Raw genomic sequence first — 19772 nt, 5'->3', positions numbered from 1 at the left:
ATACCACGGACTGGATAATATTTTTTTCCTCATTGATTTTATTGGTGCATTCTAGGTATACAGTACAGTTACATTCATTATTGGGATCTTGTACCTTTACATGACAGGTCTTGGTTCTCATTTTTTCCTCTTGTCCCCTCCTCCCCTCCCCATTTACAAACACTTTTTTCCATTTTCTCCTATTTTTTTCTTTTCCCTTATTACGTTTCCCCTTTCCTTCCCACTTTCCCTACACCTTTAGTCCTTTTCTTCCTATTTCACATTGTCAATTATCTCATTAGGATCTTATGTACTATTATATTTTATTCACACCAGAGAAACTATTCGGTATTTACACATGTGGGGTCCTTGTGCTTTCAAAGCAGGCGGCAGCACCACTGAGCTAAATCCCTGGCCCTACATTGACTTTTTTTTTTTTCAAGCAGAGTCTCTCTTAGTACCCCAGGCTGGCCTTAAACTCACAGCAATTATATTGCTTCAGCCTCCCAAGTACTGGGATTACAGGTGTGCTCCACCCTGCCCAGTTTTTGTTTCCGTCTTTGAGACTGGCTCTCACTATGTAGACAAAACTGCACTTGAACTTGCCAGAAATCTTCCTGCCTCAGCTTCCTGAGTACTGGGATTATAGGTGTGTGCCACTGTACCCAATTTACTTTGACATTTTTAAGAGAATGGAATGTTAGTTATGGCTCAGTTGAATTGGGGCTGGCTCAATTCCTTATTTGTAGAATTGTGGGATTGATTAAATGCATCAAAGCTCACTTCAAGACCTAAAATTCACACTGGAGTCGTAGTGCATGCTTGTAATCTCAGGCCTCTGTCAGGCGAAGTTCCCAAGTAAAAGAACACACATGGAGCAGATATTATGAGCCAAACTTTAATTTCTAGCACAGAAGTTATAATAGTTTTTTTTGGAGACAGGGTCTCATTATGTAGACTGCCCTTGAACTCACTATGTAGCTCAGGCTGGTCTCAAACTCACAGCGATTCTCCTGCCTCAGCCTCCTGAGTGCTGGGGTTACAGGTGCGCACCATCATGCCCAGCTCTATAATAGCTTTTTTATCAGCTTACTGAGACATAGTAAAACAAAACATTTTAGGTGACCTTGCAGGCTGGGTGGTGTTGTCTATGCTGATTCATTATTATGTAACAAAGCCCCGTTGTGCATCTGTGCGAAATGACAGAATTGTGTCCTCAGAAGCCCTGAGACACCCAGGCTTTGTCATACCTCACAGTGGCCCCCTACACTGAGACAGCAGGATTGCCATGAGTTCAAGGCCAGCCTGGACTACATAGTGAGTAAGGCCAGCCTGAGCCATGTAGCTTTGAGTCAGGGTCTCCCTAGATAGCTCAGGCTGGCCTTGAACTCATCATCCTCCTGCCTCAGCCTCCCAAGTGCTGGGGAAAGCTTAAACTCTTAAGATATAAAATTATTTAAAACTTTTATTATTCAATTATGTTTGCAGAACATAATTGAAATACAAATGATATAAGGGAAATAAATGTAATCTTAATATGCTAGAGATGTCAGTGATGCTGGGTTCGTGTTCTCTGAAGCCAAAGAATGAATTCAAGAGCCGGGCATGGTGGTGCGCGTCTGTAATCCCATCACTCGGGAGGCTGAGGCAGGAGGATCGCTGTGAGTTCGAGGCCAGCCTGAACTGCACCTCCAGACCCTGTTCTAGAAAACCAGGAACAGAAGAGTTGGTGGCCTGTGGGCCTTTCGAACGACGGTCGTCTGGGCTCCCTTGAGGGCCTCGCTCGGTTGTCAGACCCCAGCCGCCGCGTGCCCCCCAGGATTCCCTTGGAGAGGACACTCGTGGGTTTCCAGAGGGAGCCACTCTTCCGGGAGAGATCCTGGGCACCTGCCCCTGCCCCCCTGCCCCCCTCCCTGACCGTGTGACCCCACCGACGCTCCCGCCCCTCGTCCCTCAGCACCGGGGGGTGAGGGTTTGTCTCCCCGGCCGGCCCGGGCAGCAGGTCAGCGGCGTGCAGCGGAGGGACACGCGGAGGCTTAAAGAGCAGCCCACCTTCGCTGCAGGGCTCAGAGCGGGTGTAGACTGAGCGGCCCAGGTCTGCCGCGAGCCTGTCCCGCCTGCCCGCCCGCTCTTCCTCACCGCGGCTCTGCCGGAGCTCCGCAGGTATGGAATCTCCCCGGCAGCCTGGACGGTCGCGTTTCCCCCACTGCACAGATGAGGACCCTGGAAGCTCAGAGAGAGGGAGCCCGGAGCCCGGGACTCGCTCGGCTTCCAGGTGTGTCCGGGTTGAGCGCTCCTCCCACCAGAAAGAGGGCTGTCAGGGCGAGCGGAGCTGCAGGTCCTCAGGTCCCAAAGGGAGAACAGCTGGGCCGGGCCTTCTGAGGAAGGGGAGAAGGTCGTGAGCGAGTCTGGTCTGAATGTGGCGTGAGAGCTTCTGCAGTGGGGGTGCGCTCCTGTAATCCCAGCCCTCCGGAGGCTGAGGCAGGAGGGTCCCTGTGAGTTCGAGGCCAGCCTGAGCTACACAGTGAGAACTTGTCTCCCTCCTCCCCCAAAACTGGAGTGTCACCATTACGTATGCCTAAAATGTACCAATAAATGTTTCTCTAAAATAAAGAAATTAAAAATAATATAGCCAATGACACATTCCCAAGAACAGTGGGGTCGGTGTATTGGAGGTGAGGAAGTATATTTTTATTCTTTTACTGCAGCACATTGTTTTTAATTTAAAAAAAAATAAGAGCTTCAAATGGCACCACCAATTTGGTTAGTGTTGATATGGGGGAATAGATGAAACTCCCAAACCTGCTAGATATCCAGAACGCAAGTTCCTGGTCTCTAAAATCCAAGAATAGATTCTGGGAACCACAGAGGTTAGGAGTAGGAAGAATGTATTGAGACAAAGAGCTCCTGCTTAAAGACACAGAAGGGAGACAGGAAAATGGGTGACCACTCACTCTGCTTCTCAAAGGTGTTTTATGGGACACAGCCTCAAGGTGAGGCTTCAAGGAGGGCAAAAGTATAGTTAGCTATAGGGCCGGGATTTAGCTCCGCGGTACCGTGCCTGCTGCTTCGCAAGCGCAAGGTCCTGAGTTTGATGCCCCGCACAAAAAAGCCCCCAAACTATAGTCAACTAGAAAGACGGCAAGTACAGTCGCTTAGGTAATACTGATCCAGGGAGAAATCACAAGGTGGACAAAAGTATGATCAACCAATAAAATGACGACAAGTATCGTCGCCTAGGTGACACTGTTTAAGTGCGGATCCAATGGGGAAGCAAGTCATGTAGCAAGCGTATTAGGAACCCAGCAGGGATTTTCAGGGAGGGGTGGGTCGGGGATCCTTCCTGAAAGATCTTGGTCCCGGACCCGGGTGAGTTACAGCTACTTAGAATATCCATCCCTGCCAGGTATCCTGCGAGTGTGTGGTGGTTTCTCCCCTTTCACAGGGTTGGCTCTCAGGGACTGTGTCTAGCACGTCCTCCATGTTGGCTTCTCCAGAGCCGGCCCTGTCTAACTGCCTGCAAGATATTTAATTAGCTTACCTATTCTGTAATAGGGCGACCACTGATATTTAATCATCTTCTGCCTCAAGGGCTTGCTTCTTGTTAAAATGTCGAAACACCTGTGTATTTTACAGACTTGTCATAGTTTGGCTATTTTTGTCATTTGTTTTTGAAGTGCTAGGGATTGAATGCAGGGCCTCTGCATCGAGCTACATCCCTAATTCTTATTAATTGATTAATTAATTTATGCATTATCTATGAGGCAGGATCTTACCATGTTGCCAACGTTTTCAGGCTGGGCTTGAACTCATGATCCTCCTGCCTCGGGCCCCTAGAGTGCAGAAATAACAGGTCTGTGCCACCACGCTTCAGCTGTAGCTTGGATCTTGAATTCTTTCAGCCCTTGAAAGGGATCGTGGGACCTGGCCCCATCCGCTCCCTCTCTCTGGCTTCCCGGCTAAGAGGTGAATGGTTTTGCTCTCTCCTGCCTGATGGCCAACCCAGGTCTGAAAACAAAAGGGATCATGGGCTGAAATCTCCAAAACAGAACCAAAGTCAGTCTTAGGTGTCGATCCTGGTAAGGCAGAGCTGGGTAGCAGGACTCATCAGTCCACACTCAAAGACAGGGCTCAGACAGGGGCCTGGGGAGGAGGGGTAAAAGCCTGAAGGCACAGGAGGGAGAGGGCCCTGTTAAAAGGGCGGCAGAAGCTGGGCATGGCGTTGCACGCCTGTAATCCCAGCACTTGGGAGGCTGAGACAGGAGGATCACTGTGAGTATGAGACCAGCCTGGGCTACGTAGTGAGTTCCAGGTCAGTCTCAACTACATAGTGAGACCTTGTCTCAAAAAACCAAAAAAAACAAAAAAACAAAAAAAACAAAACCAAAACCAAAACAAAAAAAGGGAGGCAGAGACCTAGAGGCAAAGCCATTTTCAGTGTCCTAGAGAGGGAAAGGAGTAGTTTACAGAGCCTGGGGCCTGGAGATAAAGAGCTTGCTGCAGGGGGCTGTGTGCAGGTCATCCTGGAGGGAGGTTTAGCAAGTACAAGGTCCTGGGTTCAATCCCAGCCCCAACCTCAGAAAAAAAAAAAAAGAAAAGAAAAGAAAAAAGAAAATGAGCCTTCAGGAGGACAAAAAGGACAAACGGCCTCAAGTGACTTCACAACACCCTTCAGCAGCAACGCCCAGGGCAGTGACTGTCTCTACTTTCACCCAGGGCTCCCCCACCCCCAAGAAGTTTAGATACAGGGAAGCTTCTTCCTCAGCGGTAACAGCGCAGATTCCTGATCAGACTTTGCGTCTTCTGCTCTGCTCATAGCAACTTCCAACTCCACCTGGAATGTGCAAGAAAGAAAAGCTCGACAGAATCCCGGACGCCTTACACAAGAGCCATTACTTTACACTGAAGCATCAAATGTGTGTTGACAAAAAAGTGCTCAGGAAGCTGAAGCAGGAGGACCGCAAATCCCAGGCTAGCCCGGGCCACTTAGTAAGACCCTGTCTCAAAATCAAGCAAAAGAAGGACTGGGGACGTAGCTCAGTGCTGCCTGGGTTCAACAGCCTGTAACACACGTGTGCGCGCACGCACACACACACACACACACACACAGAAAAGACAGAGCACAAGGGTATAATATCCTATCATTTGATGTAGAAACCATCTCACATTTTGCTAGTGTTTACTGGTCATACATATTTTACTACAACCCCAAATTAAGATGAACTCTCTTTGTATCTTTCCCTTGGAATTCTCTGTGGCTCTGCTGGCCACAGACATGTGTTAGTTTTATTTCTTTCCTTGCTCTCTCTTTTTTTTTTTTTTTTTTTTTGGTCTTTTGAGTCAAATTTTGTTCAAGGCTCTTATTTTAAATATAAAAGATCACTCTTTAAAGGGAATTTTAATGTTTAATTTTTAAAGATTAATCTGGTAAATATACACCCTGGTATTTCTGGGCAATTTTACCTGTATACTAAGTACCTTGTTTTCTTATTCAAAAACAATGTATTAGTTGTAGCTGAGTTACCACGAAAAGAAGGTCATACTTTCATATTTTTAAATTTCAGAATGATCACAGTAGGATCAATGAAATATTTCTAAAGGATGTAAATACCTAATTATCTTTCTTAGTCTTGCCAATATTTTAAAGTTTCTTTTTCTTGAGACAGGGTCTCACTATGTAGTTGAGACTGACCTGGAACTCACTATGTAGCCCAGGCTGGTCTTGAACTCACAGTGATCCTCCTGCCTCAGCCTCCCGAGTGCTGGGATTACAGGCATGCACCATCACATCCGGCTAATATTTTAAAGTTTCTGACACAATGGTCCAGAGCTGCATTTGTATTAGCTTGCACTGATGGAGAAAGACACATTTTTGTTATAAAAGCATTTTAACGTCTGAGCTGAGAGGTGAGAGGCTCCAAGAAAAAAGCGTTGTAAAAATCAGAAATAGCCTGGTGGGTGAACAAAGCCTGTCAGTAGATGCAATAGCTGCATAAACGGCCTTTTTGTTTTAGAGAGTGCAGTTTATAATAAATGACAAAGATCCCACGCGCAGTTTTCATTGTCTGCTCCATTTGTTTGCTGCTATGTGACTGAACTTCCCACAAAGGGGAGTGAAAACTATTTTCAGGTATGCCATTGTATTTCCTATAGATTTTTAAATTTCTTTAGAGACCTGCTCCTGTTAAGTGTTTTCCGGTGGGTCATATTTTAGTGGCTTTTTTTTTTTTTAATGAGCATAGAAGGAGAATGACGTTTATTTTGAAACCAACCTCTGATTTGATTGGATGTTATATTTTTTAAAATAGCAAACATTGGCTCTTACTCATATTTTTCGTTTATTTCTAGCAGCTCACCAAAGCCAGCATTATTAAAATGAGGAGACGTAATTATATTTCACATTCTCTAGGGCCGTTTTCCCAAAAGCGGGAGAACACAGCTGAAGGCTCTGTCACACACGCACGAAACTTCCTCACACCCCACTGTCCCCTGCCTCGGCTGAGCCTTTGTACCAGGCTGAAATGCACTTGGGAAAAGCAGTCCATTCTCCTTTCCAAGAAGCATTCCTTGCCTGCCGCCTGCTTTTATGAATGGTGCGTGGAATCCAGGTGTGGGGTAGACGGGGAGCTATGATTCAGCTAAAGTGACATTCCAAAGATCTAGGGACAAAGAGAAACCAAAGATGTAAATCAAGGAGAACCCTTGGCCTGGAGTTGAGCTGAAAGGTAGGATGTGGGGCACGGAAGAGCGTGCCTTTCAGCTTATCGGTTGCTTTAATTTTTGTAAACCGGGGGCTACTACCTAGAATCATAGGAGACAAAAGAAAGACATAAAAAACATTTGCTGAGCAGGGATGTCTGAGTCTCATGTTAGGTTTCAGGGTCAAAAGGTAGATGTGGGGCCTGGGGATTTAGCTCAGTGGTTCTGCCGTCTGCCAAGGACCCGAGTTCGAGCCCCAGTACCAACAAAACAAAACAACAAAAGGTAGATATGGGCAGATTCGGAATCACATGAGCTCTTGGGAAGAAAAGACAAGTGCAGGTCTGTGATCCAGGATGTCGCCAATGGATGGAGGGAAAAGACACTGTATTTTCGAGGGAAATAGACTAAAAAGGGTACAGCTGGAACGTTCGTTTACTCGCTCGTTCCTCATGTGGTGACGGTTTCCGTAGTCTGAGGTTATCCATGGAACTGGGACACCGCAGTTGGCTGCCACTTGTTCTGCAGGTCCCCTGCGCATCCTTGGCGTTGTTATTTCGGTGCTGGGGATTGAGCCCAAGGCCCCATGGGTGCTAGGCCCATGCTCTACCACTGAGCTCCGCCCCCAGCCCCTGCAAAGAGTTGGGCAGATTGGAATGCAGTTGGGATCCGTAATCAATTGAACCAATGCGTGATCTCGTGATTTTGGGCTATGAAAGAAATCAGTATGTTTAGCACTCTGAACTCGAGAGCACTGTGCACAGTGTTCATAAAATAAAAGTCCAATCTCCCATTCAAACAGAAGGAGAACTGGGGAAATATATTACTAAAGATTTCAGGTTCTGTTCAGAAAGCTGGTGCTCTCAGACAAAATGCCTTTTCCTTTAAATTTCTCTCTCATCAGAGTTAACGAAGGAGCCAATGGGATGAATCATCATCCAATGCAGACGCTTGAGTTCCGGCTTCAAAAAGAGCCTTGAGGCACAGTGAAACTTGTTAAACATGTTCTTTAGTTTGGTTTGTTTTGGTTTTATTTTATTATTGTTATTATTATTATTAATATTATTATTATTATTTTGGTTTTTTGAGACAGGGTCTCACTATGTAGTTGAGACTGACCTGGAACTCACTATGTAGCCCAGGCTGGTCTCGAACTCACAGCGATCCTCCTGCCTCAGCCTCTCGAGTGCTGGGATTATAGGTGTGTTCCACCACGCCTGGACTCAATCTTTACGTTGTATAATATTTTTATTTCTTTTTTCTAAGCAAAACATGGATTGGTGCATTTTAGATATACAGAGTGATGACATTCTCATGTCTGTTATTAAGATAATTTTGCTCTAATTCTGTATTCAATAGTTTTTGTAGAGATGTGTGCATTTATACATTTAAAGGATATTAGCTTGGGAAAACTGTAGGACAGTTTCTACAAATGTCATTTTGTGTCATGTCGAGATTTTTATTTCTAAAATCTGTGTTAGTTCATTAGAAAAAAATTTTTTAGAGACAGGGGCTTTGAACTCACTATGTATCCCAGGCTGGGCTCAAACTCATGGTGATCCTCCTGCCTTAGCCTCCTGAGAGTTCGTTAGAATTTGTAGAAATATTATCAAGTCTGTGGCACAACTGACTTTTTAATGAAAGGAATAATCGAAGAATCTGTTGTATAAATTATTGTCGTTGCATTTATACAAATCTATGCAAGATCCACTTTTCACAACTGATACTCTTGTAACAGGAAGAAGGGGTGGGGTGGGGCTGGAAGCAGTGAGCAGCCTTCAGAGCAGAGGTGACACTGTATCATTCTGGGGCGAAGGGAGGACCACTTCCTCCCCACCATAAAAGAAATGCAGGCTCAGGCCAGGGCTTTAGCTTAGTGGTTGCAATGCCTGCCTTGGAAGTACAAGGTCTGGAGTTTGATCCCTAGTTCCCCAAAAAACAAAACAACAAAAAAGATTCAGGCGTCCTCTCCTGTGATGAGTACCGTGCCCATGTGAGTGTCTTCGGGCTCCGTCCATGCCCACTGGGAGTCGTGATACTCTGGTCGCCAGTACAGATGTGAGTAAGACTCCTCTGTGTCCGACCTAAAAGCATCATCTCTTCCACCAGAATTTCTACAATACTGGTGGACTCGTTTATTCACTTGCAAGGAGGGCAAAATCTCAGATCCTTCACAGCTCTTATTGGCTTGGACAGTACCATGACTCAGGGTCAAATTTCTTCTTCCTGTGTGCTTAGAAAAGATATGTCTACACCAGATGGCTAACCGATGAAAAGAATGCCAGTGATTGTTGTCTGCACGCCTGTGATACCGACACCCAGGAGGCTGAGGCAGGAGGATCACCACAAGATCCAGGCCAGCCTTGGGGATACATAGTGAGTTCAAGGCCAGCCTGAACTACACAGGGAGACCCCAAAAAGAAAAGAAAGCAATAACATCATTTGATAAATAATGTAACAATATCTTCATCACCCAATTTGCTTTTAATGTTACCTTTTTTTTTTTTTTTGGTACCAGGGATCCAACTCGGGTCCATGTGCTTGCAAGTCAGGCGGCAGCACCGCTGAGCTAAATCCCTGCCCCCCTTTCCTTTTAAAACAGAAGCTCCTGTGAATCCACGAGTCCCTACAGCCCCCGGGCACTTCTGTGTTCCCTCGCGTTCATTCCTGGCTTCTGCAGACGATTTGGCCCTAGGTGCTCAGAAATTTCACTTCCACTTCAGCAGCTTTTCCAGACTCCTCTGTCACGATTAAAGTGAGGAAGCCAAGTTTCCAGGCTGAAGAATAGGTTTTGGCTTCACGTTTATTTTCCCGCTGAGCTGCATTCGAGACTCCTTTTCCCTTCCTCGTATGCATGAGGCAAGGCCGGTGAGCTGACGTTGTGATCCTGTTATCTTTTTTGGTCACGAAACTCACACAAGCTACTGCCCAAGTTCAATGACTAATTGTTATTTAAAAAAGTTTTTTTTGAGAGTAGAATTTATTGAGGAAGATTGCTCCTGCCTAAGAGAGACAAAGGGAGACGGCAAGGTGGGTGGTCCGCCCATCCTGTTTCTCAAGGGTGTTTTAGTTATTTATTTGAAGGCCAAACATTTATTGGGACATTTTAGCAACACACCATGACCACACATCATGGGGAGTTTGCGCCAGTCCGGGATAATCCCGCCTCTTTCTTTTCCCTTCTCCCTCAAGCCCCTCCCCTCCCTACAGACAAATGCTTTCTTTCCGTTTTTTCTTTCTATTGTCACTTTTTTTCTTGTCCCTTCCTTTCCCTCTCCCTTGTTCCTCTTCCCACGTCAACATTTTCTTGCCGTTTCTCAGTATCTATCATATCTTTTAGTCTCAAAGATGTTTTATTGGGCAGAGCCACGAAGTGAGGCGGGTTCAAGGTGGGACGAAACTATAGTCAGCTAATATTAACTTTAATATTAGTCGACTAATATTAAAAGTATATGGGCTGGGCCGAGGATTTAGCTCAGTGGTTCCGCCGCCTGCCTTGCAAGCATAAGGTTCTGAGTTTGATCCCTGGTATCAAAAATAAATAAGTAAACAAAATAAAAAGTATGTGGGCTGGGGACGTACCTCAGTGGCACCGTGCCTGCCTGGCAAGTGCAACATCCTGACGGGGAGGGTGTGTGTGTGCAAGCCCTTCGGTGATGTTGATCCAATGGGAAATCACAAGGTGGCACAAAACTATGATCACCCAATAAGATTGGAACAAGTATAGTGGCCTCGGTAATACTAATTAAATGGGAAGCTGGTCAAGCAGCAGCTTACATGGAAGGAGCCAGGAATTCCCAGAAGGAATGGGCTGGGGTTCTATAGCTGATATGGTCTCGGGAGAAGGAAATTTAAAACAGAGGTTTAGAGGAAGAAGAACCCGGAAGTCCAACCCAAAATGGCGGTGTCACAACATACTTTAACGTGATCGATTCCCTAACAGTCCCCACCCAAGATGATTTATGCCTTTTAGAACATCAGTCACTGCAGCTCTTCCCAGAGGGGGAGTAAGTGAGTGTAGTTGTTCCTTTTTTTTTTGAGACAGGGTCTCACTATGTACTTGAGACTGCCCTGGAACTCACTGTGTAGCCCAGGCTGGTCTCAAACTTGCAGTAATTCTCCTGCCTCAGCCTTGAGTGCTGGGATTACAGGCATGTGCCACCATGCCCGGCTACTGTTTTCTATGATTCTTTTGCAGATGTTAAAAAGGAAACGTAAATGAAAGAAAATTGACTAAAGTATTTCTAAGGTGTTGCAACTTTATCCCAATCACTATCTGGCTGACAGTGACATAACAGCTTCAAATGTAGCAAAACGGGGAAAATTACAACAGTAAAAACCATGTGCCCCTTTCTACCCTAGGGGTCACAGCTCATCTAAGCTTGAAATCTTTTTCCTCTCCTGTTTTACCCAATAAATATCCTAAACAACCCTTTGTTCTTGTCTGTGACTAATTTTTTAAAACCCAAAGCATTAAACTATTAATTAATAAAAATGAAAATGTAGCTAAGTGTGGCAGCACACACCTGTAATCCCAGCACTCGGGAGGCTGAGGCAGAAGGAGTGCCTTGAGTTTGAGGTGAGGCATAGTGAGTTCAAGGCAAGCGTGAACTGCGTAGTGAGACTTTGTCTCAAAAAAGAGCAGAAAAAAAAAAGTAATGGTTTTGGAAAATATGGCTGCCTTAGGGATTCTCAGATGTAGTAAATAAATAACATGTTTACAATTCCCAAGAAAATTGGGAAAAATAAGGATAATATGAACATTTTATCTCAGTTACATATAAATTATTCTTATTAAATTTTTGTTGTGAATATCAAATTTTCTATGCATTATTGGTTATTATATAAAGTAATGAGTATTTTTTTTACGACAGGGTCTCACTATGTACTTGAGACTGACGTGGAACTCACTTTGTAGCCCAGGCTGGTCTCAGACTCACAGTGATCCTCCTGCCTCAGCCTCCCGAGTGCTGGGATTACAGGCGTGTGCCACCATGCCTGGCAAGGTGAGTCAGTCTCTACATTTGAATAGTAGACCCTCTCTGTGGGTTGATGGCTACCTCTTTTCCTTTTGTGGGGTTTTCAACTGAGGATACTTTGTAGACTAAGCCTATCTTCAACACCACCTGCCTGAGCATGATGTAATGGGCTGTCTCTTCTGAGCTTTCTGCCTGGCCTACCGTGGCCTAACTGCAGTCTGCTTTGTCTGTTAACCCAACTAGACTTTGCCTTGCTGAACTAGCTTGTCGCCTGTAGAATTCCTGAGAGTGAGATTCTTCATTTCATTTTAATATGCTTTATGTATCAAGATCATGTAAAAAGCTGGGATCTAATCAACAGGTGCTCTTCCTTGAAACTACAGGAACAGGGGGGCCAGGGATTTAGCTCAGTGGTTCTACTGCCTGTCTCACAAATGCAAGGTCCTGAGTTCAATCCCCAGCACCAAAAATAAATAAGTAAATAAACAACAACAAGTACAGGAACAGGTACATGGATTACAGCCTGATATAGGTAACACCAATAGCTTTTTTTTTTTAATTTTCTGGTTGGGTATGGTGGTGTATGGCTATAATCCCAGCACTCTGGAAGCAGAGGCAGGAAGATTGCCAGTGTTTGAGCCAGCCTGGGCTACGCAGTGAGCTCAAGGCCAGCCTGAACTACACCGTGAAACCCTGTCTCCAAACAAACAAACAAACAAACAACTAACTCATGAAAATGTGATCATAGCGTGTCCTAAGGGAGAAGCAAATTACCTCAGGAGACAATAGTGAATCAGCCATTCTGTAGCTCTGAGATCCTGGCTAGTTACTTTATTTTCCTGTGCATTTAATTTCTGCAAAATGGAAATTATTGCCTTTCAGGCTGTTCTGAGGATTAGCAGACATCTGCTTAGGCACTTAGGGTATTGACATAGAGGGAGTGCAGCTAATTTAGATAGGGGAGTCAGGGAAGGGTCGGCCAGTTTGATTTTCTCCCTTTAGCTATCATTCTAAGCACTGGAGATAATCTCAGATATTTCAGGTAATAGAAGGATAAGGAAGTATTTAGGCTCTCAGACAATCTAACTTAAATCTATTTACAATTTTACAACACTTACATTAAAGATAATATACTCACCCCATGCTATATAAATCTCTCAGAGTTCTCCAGCCAAAAGCAATAAATCTCAGGGTGGCAAGACCAATGACTATTCAGATAATGTGAATAGCAATATTGCCCAACTTTTCCCACTTACAAGCCACTTACAGAAAGACTCACACAGCCAGAGGGGAAAGTCTTTCAGATCTCTTCTGGGGCTGGTGGCAGTTTGGCAGGTTTTGCTCGCGTGCCTCTCTCCACTTTCTGGAGTTCTGTGCTCTGATGCACTGTTCTCGTTGTGTCTGGGCCTCCTGGCTGATTATGTTTCTGACCAGGCAGGCACTCCTGGTACCCCTGACAGTCCCTGGGCTCTTTACCTTGTGACGCTGCTCTGGGTCCTGGGACCCTGGGACTAATCCCATCCTGCCTTCTCTCAGTCACGTTAGCCCTGGTGTCCTGGTCTCCTCTCCTCCTCTGGGCTCCGGGCCCTGCGTGGTCTTGCACATCTCTTTTTCTTACCCTATGTCCCATTCTTCCTCACCTTTGATCCTCCCGCCGTGACCGCTGTGGGCCACTTCTGCGAACTCTCTCCTTGCCTGTTCCTGCAGGGGAGGACAGGGTTCTCCCACGAGGCTCTGCTCCTGTGTGGGTGGCGGCTGTTTTCTTTCCCACACTCTTCCCACCAGGGGCCCGCATTTAGGGTGAGCATCGCGTTGTGGCTTCTGGACCATTTTCCCCTATGGCTCCTGGCCACCAGCGCCAACTCTTGTCACCAGACTCCCCTCCATGTTGTCATCCTTGGCTGCTTCCTCTGTCTGCCACACGCCTTCATCATTAAGGACGGCTCCGTGCGGGTGTGGTTGCAGTGCCTGTAGTCACTACTTGGGAGACTGAGGCAGGAGGATCACTTGAGCCCAGGAGTTCAAGGCCAGCCTGGGCAAGGTAGTGAGACCCTACCTCAATCAATCAATCAATCAATCAATCAATCAATCAATCTTTTAGCTCTAGATTCTTCTCACCCATTTGGACTCTGCTCTGCTTCTTGGTGATTATTTTATCATCATAGATTATTCTTTCAGTGTCTGAGCTTGATCTATTTGGGTCCTTCTTCCCCAGTGACCTCACCCCCCATCCTACCTCATACCCCTCAGTCCCATGCCAACCCTTAGCCTTAGCCATTACTCAGGACACAGCCCGGTCAGGATGTCAGTTTCACGATGTCAGTTTCAAGGGTCCCCATCCTAGTTGCTGACTGTCTACCATTTGTTCCCTGGACCTCTCACTCTTTGCAAGACCTCAGGCAAAGCCCGGAGAGAAGGGCAGCAAGAGTCCGTGACAGGGAAGGGAGTCAGGGTGCTGAAAATGAGCCCTGAATAAAGAGGGACGGGACGGGGAGGGAGGGGTGCAGAAAGTACAGCAATGCATTCTGGGGGAGGGGGTGGGCAGCCTGAGCTCGGGAAGCTGGGAGCCCGGTGGGGAACAGGAAATAGAAGCTGAATGGAGCCTTCAGGGTCAGCAGGGGTGGACTAGAGAGACTAAAGGCAGCCTGGGGAGGAGAAAATGTTCCCAGACACACAGTAGGGGCCATGTTGAACTAAGGCGCAAATTCTAGGACCCCAGGCTTAGGCTTTGTCACTATTTTCCCAATCTGGCTGGGGCAAAGAAGAGCCAAGGAGTTGCCTTTGCAGTGGGTGTGGGGCTGGGGAGGAAGGCAGGCTGCTGCTCTGCTCTCTTCGGCCTGTGCCGGAAGCTGCCCCAGGTCTGGGGTGGAGGTGGATCAGAAAAGGTCTTCAGATTTTTCAAGGTCTAAACAGACTGGATTTTAGCACTCCTGACTTTGAGGCCAAAGTAATAGAAGAGTGGTGAGCAGTTCTTAAACCTCCCTCCCTAAGCCTTTGAAGCTGCTGTTTTTTGTTGTTGTTTTGTGTTTTGTTTTTTTGAGACAAGGTCTCACCATGTAAACCAGGCTGGGCTTTAATTTTCTGCCACTCTCCTGCCTCAGCCTCCTGCATGCTGGGATTAGAGGCGGAGCCACCATACCTGGCATTTTTTTTCTTTTCAACTTCTCATTCTTCCCTGGAATTTAGTATCTATCCTGACACCCAGAAAAGGCTAAGTCAAGGTCCCTGGGGTGTAGGTGGCTGAGTGAAGCTGCCCACCACCGGGCTCCCGCTGCCCACAAGCTGTTTTCTCCAAGGCCTCACCAGAAGGCCCATCTTCCTCTGCTCCTCCCTAGAAATCGTTGCTTTAAGGGACTCTGTCTGGTTGATGAACTTTGAACCCAAAGCCGACTGGAAACATTTTTTTCCTGGCAGCTGTCATAAGTGGGAGCTAAGTTTCCCCTACTGTCTCTGCCTGGTCTTATTTGGTACTTGTTTCCGGGGATGTAGCTTACAATTCTTACGAGTGGTTATTTTTTTAAAATCCTTTTTATTGATTCCCAACATAGCACTAAACAGGATGGGTATTTTCAAGGTATTCCAGTCAATCCAATATTTTGAAATATTTAATAAATAATTGTTTTAAAATATAAACTCATGTTAGGCAACTTTCAACAAATGTTTCCCTTCTCTTTTCTCTTTTCTTCCTTCAGGGTCTTGCTATGTAGCCCAGTCTGGCCTTGAACTCTCATCGGTCCTCCTGCCTCAGCCTCCCAAGTGCTGGGATTACAGGCGTGCGCCACCATGCCCGGCTTTTTTTTTTTGGTGATAATAGTTTAATCAAATAATTACATTCAGAACAGATTAAAATATCTGTTTCAAAGTAATAAAGTGACGTCTTTTGATTTCAACCAGTTTCTAATCCTGTATACAAAGACCTGGCTTTTGAGCATCTACGAAGACGGGACTATTTTAAGAACTCTCCTCATCCGTAAATGGGGAAGATAATAGCACTCTTCAGTTCAGAAAGGGCTTGAAGATGCCCTGTGGGCTTGGGGACTGCGGGTGAGCATTCCGAGTCCTTGTCATTATCTTTAGTAATCATCTCACCTGCCATGAAGGAGAACAGGTCACAAAACTGCAGCTCTGCTCAGGCCATCTCTCTCTCTCTCTTTTTTTTTTTTTTTTGGTACCGGGTATCAAACTCGGGTCCTTGTGCTTGTGAGGTAGGCACCGGAACCACTGAGCTAAATCCCTGGCCCTAAACTTTTTATTTTAGAATAATTTTTAAAACCAGGTGTTGTGGCTTACATCATAATCTAAGCACTTGGGAAGCTGAAGCAGGAAGATCAGCTGGAACAAGATCAACCTGGGCTACATAGTGAGGACAAAGTCTGCCTGAGCTGCATATGGAGACTGTCTCAAAAAGAAAAAACATTGCGGAAAAGGTGCAGGAGAGTACTACTCTATTTGTCACCCAAAGAAGCCAACATGGGTATACTACGACTAACCACAGACTCCATGCATATTTCTCTGATGCTCCTTTTCTGCTCCAGGATCCAATCCAGAATACCACATTAAAATTGGCAAAAGCTCCTGTCTTAGTCCAGTTTGTGTTGCTATAACAAAACACCCCAGGCTTCATAAATAAGACGCTCATTCAGCTCACAATCCTGGAGGTAGAAGGGTATGGTATTGCTGTCTAACCCCTTCTGGGGAGGCCTTCAGGGATTCAGGATGGTAGAGCCGGAAGTGGACCCTGATCACAGAGACGGGCCGGAAACCAGAGTCAGGTGAAGCACCAGGTTCCTATAGCAACCCACTCTCGCGAGACTTCCCTTGACTGGGAACCCTCATCCCCTCCGCACTCTACCCGCTCCGCGTGACCTAGGTACCTTTTACCTCTTCCTGCAGGTTCTGTTCCCCATCAGCTCTGCTGGACCCAAGCTCCCTGCTATCTCTGAAGTCCAGCGTAAGTCCTTTGGGAGGCTTCTCTTCTGTAAAATGGTCTGGTTAGGGGAAGAATAGCTCCTACACGGCCCATACAGAATGGCGCCGCCTGGCAAACCGTTCACTATGGTTTTCATTGTATCGCCGTGGTTTTTCTTCTCCCGAGCACAGGGCAGCGCGCTCCAAATTCTGTCCACAGGTTTTAAACCTCCCGTGTTATCTCACGCCTTATCCAGTTCGCTTCATGAACTTTGCTGACTGACTCTGAGGCTGATGCTTAATGCCCCAAGAGTTTAAATGTCTCTTCTAGCAAAATAAAAGATAGATGTTAGGAAACAGGGAGCTAGAGATTTTGCAGATGGGAAGGGGAGCAAGAGATAGAAGGAGGGAAGGGGAAGAGAAGTAAAAATAAGTGAGGCCTGTTATGTACACGTACCAACTCCCCAAGAGGAATGTAATCATTGTGTACCGCAGGCATGTACTAATAAAAACATTTAAAAGTATTTAAAAATAAATTCTTTTTAGCTGGGTGTGGTCGTGCCTGCGTGTAATCCCAGTACTTGGGAGGCCGAGGCAGGAGGATCACTGAAAGTTCAAGGCCATCCTGAGTTTTGAAGTGAGACCTTGTTTTTTTTTTTTTTTTTAATTGGGCTGGAGATTTAGCTGAGTGGCACAGTGCCTGCCTTGCAAGCACAAGGTCCTAAATTCAATCCCTGATACCAAAAAAAAAAAAAAAAATTTTTTTTTTTTTTTTTAATTGGGCGGGAGTTTTAGCTGAGGGGCACAGTGCCTGCCTTGCAAGCACAAGGCCCTAAATTCAATCCCTTATACCAAAAAAAAAAAAAAAAATTTTTTTTTTTTTTTTTAATTGGGCGGGAGTTTTAGCTGAGGGGCACAGTGCCTGCCTTGCAAGCACAAGGCCCTAAATTCAATCCCTTATACCAAAAAAAAAAAAAAAAATTTTTTTTTTTTTTTTTAATTGGGCGGGAGTTTTAGCTGAGGGGCACAGTGCCTGCCTTGCAAGCACAAGGCCCTAAATTCAATCCCTTATACCAAAAAAAAAAAAAAAAAAAAAAAAAAAAAAAAAAAATTCTTTTGCTTGACCAAACATGATGGCACACACTTGTAATCTTGTAATCTCAGCACTTGGGAGACTGAGGCAGGAGGATTGCCAGGAGTTTGAGGCCAACCTGGGCTAGAGAGTGAGTTCAAGACCAGCCTCGCTGAAATGTATTAGATTTTGGGAAACGAGAAAAAAAATGTTCAAATGGGAAGAGGAACAAGGGAGGGGCGAGAGAAAGGAAGGGAGGGACAAGAAAAAAGTGAAAATAGAAGGAAAATAGGAGCAAAGCTTTTGTATACGGGGAGGGGATTGTGGCTTGGGGCAGGGAGATGGGAGGAGAGGCGGAAGGAATTGTGTACAGGTGGAAATTCCCTATGATGAGTGTTATTCTGTGTGTCTACAATGTACCAATAAATGTTTTGCTATAAAAAAATAAAGCCAGCCTGAACTACACAGCAACACCCTGTCTCAACAAAACAAAACAAAACAAAATGAAACGTTTTGCTTCCCTTTTTTCTTTTATAGGAAAGTTTGGGGCTCACACACACAGAGAGGGGAGATGCGGTACAAAGGCACTGCTTTCTTCTGTGCCCTCCCTGCACTGTAGCTCGGTTTTCTTGTTCCTCGAACTCCCACCAAGGCGGTGGCCCTGGGGGCGGAGCTGCAGCTGTGGACCAGAGGATGTGATTTTGAGGAAATGCTGCATTTTCAGCGGCAGCGCCTGGCTCCCGTGATCTGTTCATTCTGACATTTCCCTTCGGAGTTGCTTAGGAACCTGAGGAAAGAGCAGACTGTGAGCGCCGGGATGGTAATAAACGCGTCGGGCCTGGGCCCAGCCATCTGGTTAAAGTAAATGAGGCTCCTAACCCATATGGGCTTTATCTGAAATAGCTTTTCTCATTTTTTCCCCTCTTCTCATTTTTATTCCTCTTTATCTGGTGCTTTAAGTTGATTTAGCTTTGCACAGAACGACCCGACCATCCATACCCTGTATTTTTTTTTTTATGTTTTGAGACACGGTCTTGCTGTGTGTAGGTCAGGCCAGCCTTGAACTTGTGTCAGTTCTCCTGCCTCAGCCTCCCGAGGACGACTGGGATTACAGGTGTGTGCCCTCACCGCGCCTGGCTGTCCCCTGTCCCCTGCACATGTGTCACTGATTCTGTCCCTGTTCAGGCATCCAACCTCAGAGTCCCTTAGAACCCATTCATGAGTTCCCTTTAAAGGATCAAGACTTTTTTTTTTCTCTTCAGTCTTGGGAATCGAATCTAGAGATTTGCACAGACCTGCAGAACTTTTGATTTTTCATTATGACACAGGATCTTGCTAAATTGCCCAGGTGGACCTTGAAGATGAGATCCTCCTGCCTCAGCCTCCCATTTCCTGGGATTACAGGCACTCACCATTGTGCCCAATTTGCTACTGATCTTAAACATTTTCTTTGGAGAATTGGCTGAGCTGAGACCGAAGCCTTAGCATTGGTGTTCTGTAGCCGCGCCTCCCACTGCCGCCCTCCACTCTTCCCACGCCTTCACGCCTCACCTTCCACTGGTCCTGCCCCTCCCAGGGCCAGCACCTCCAAGAAGAGGTCTCATCTTTCCTATTGGTCATCAGTCTGGCAGTTTCCCTCTTTGCCCACCAGACTAATATGCAGAAATCATTTTTTCTTTCTTACTCTGATTTATTATTTATTTTTGAGACAGGGTCTCACTATGTAGCCCAGGCTGGCCCAAAACTCACAGTGACCCTCCTGCCTCAGCCTCCCTTGTGCTGGCATTACAGGTGTGCGCCACGACACCCAGCCTGAAGATCTCCTTATACTAGATTCCTAGCTGTGAAATTAATAGGTGAAAGAGTCCATGTGTGCATGGGAGGCCGTGCTGGGTATCAGGTCCAGCGTTAAGTATACCACTGCCTACTCCCCCAACCTGAGATAACCCTTCAGGGTTGCTGGTGCCACTCTCTGTTCGTAGGACTCCAGATGGAGGTGACCTCTGGCCGCCCAGGACAAGCTGTCAAGCCCCCGCAGCCCACAGGCCTTGCCTGCCTCTGCCCAGTGATTCCCAGCCCCTCTGACCAGTGACAAAGGCCTTTTCTGGGCTCCCGGGTTAACCTGCACCTCGGGT

The sequence above is a fragment of the Fukomys damarensis genome, unplaced genomic scaffold (genome assembly GCF_012274545.1).
Source record: "Fukomys damarensis isolate Sample0158 unplaced genomic scaffold, DMR_v1.0_HiC HiC_scaffold_15, whole genome shotgun sequence".
In the NCBI taxonomy this organism is placed as follows: domain Eukaryota; kingdom Metazoa; phylum Chordata; class Mammalia; order Rodentia; family Bathyergidae; genus Fukomys; species Fukomys damarensis.
Note: the sequence above shows the minus strand (reverse complement) of the source record.